The sequence below is a fragment of the Apaloderma vittatum genome, unplaced genomic scaffold, assembly GCF_000703405.1.
Source record: "Apaloderma vittatum isolate BGI_N311 unplaced genomic scaffold, ASM70340v1 scaffold13236, whole genome shotgun sequence".
Classification (NCBI taxonomy): Eukaryota; Metazoa; Chordata; class Aves; order Trogoniformes; family Trogonidae; genus Apaloderma; species Apaloderma vittatum.
Genome location: NW_009720143.1, coordinates 9,030 through 10,304, shown reverse-complemented (window position 1 = coordinate 10,304; position 1,275 = coordinate 9,030). Strand labels below are relative to the sequence as shown.

The following is a 1,275-nucleotide window of genomic DNA, read 5'->3' as shown; positions in this document are numbered from 1 at the left end:
TTAATCAGTTGTCAGGCTTATAACCCTCTGGATGAGGGAGCATCCAGAAAAAAATACTTATAAACAGCTCTACCTTCCTAAAGCAAATAAGCAAAACTTGTTTTTCTGGCTGTCTCTCTCACTTCAGATTTCCTGTCATTTGCAGCAAGCTAGCATCCCACCAAAAGCTAAAGAATAAACCATCACTATTAAAATATATTATCCAATTATCTTCAGGAAAGAAGGGGGAACCAGAGGGATCAGGGAAGATGAATGCACAACTGTGGCATAGTTTGAATGTCAGTAAACTTGCATGTCATTTAATTCTTTTATGATGGAAAACCAGCCAAGCAGTAGTACAGGTGAAAGAATGATGTAAAAAAGGGAAACTGTTTAGGGGGCCGGATAGCTCAGTGGTTTGAGCGCGGTGCTGACAATGACCAACACCGAGGTCGCGGGTTCGATTCCCGCTTGGTCCCCATGTGTTGCCTGGTCTAGTCGAGAGGTGTCCCTGCCCATGACAGGGAGGTTGGACTAGATGATCTCTAAGGTCCCTTCCAGCCTAGGCCATTCTATGATTCTATGATATGATTCTATGATTATTGTAAGATAAAAATAACTCCACCGTGACAGTAGTTGAATGCTAGAACAAGCTACTCAGAGAGGTTTCACAAGCATCTTCCTTGGACATAGTCAAAACTCACCTAGACAAAACCACAACCAACCTAAACTGGCTTTACATTAAGTAGTGGTTTGGACCAGGTGACCTTCAGGGTCTTTTCCTTCCAGCCCATATTATTCTATAATTCATTAACAGCACCAAGCAGGGTTATATGCTGACTGCTCAAACTTTTTATGTCTGTACCTGTCCTGCTGATAGAAGCATTTCATGACATTGATAAAATAGTACTGATTCAGCTCCATACTGCTAGAAAAATACTCAATAAGCAGCACACATCAAAGTGGCAGATTTGCTCTCCAGATTTTCTTTTTACTGATGACTATGCAGGGAGCCCACTCCACACTGAATTGCTTCTGATCATCTGCCTCACGTATCCAGTTATATCAGCCTGCAGAAAAAAAGCACGATGCCTAACTGCTCCAAGGCATTCAAGTGTTCCTCCAGCTATGATTAATAACATTACTTGCCCAACCACAAAAAAATCTGCTGTATGAGAAGCACACTTGTAGAAAAGCATAACTGACTATAAAGTTAAATGTGCAAAACTACACCAGATGATAGAACACCCACCCTACGCTACCGAACACTTATGAGAGTATAACCGAGGGATAATA

At 41.6% G+C, this 1,275-nt stretch overlaps 1 non-coding gene across 1 annotated transcript; it reads left to right on the top strand.

The window, feature by feature from the left end:
• The first annotated feature begins 378 nt into the window (after nucleotides 1–378).
• On the top strand, nucleotides 379–458 carry TRNAV-GAC. The gene is given in 2 exon segments: nucleotides 379–415; nucleotides 423–458. It is a non-coding gene; the product is annotated as a tRNA-Val (tRNA).
• The last annotated feature ends 817 nt before the right edge of the window (nucleotides 459–1,275 follow it).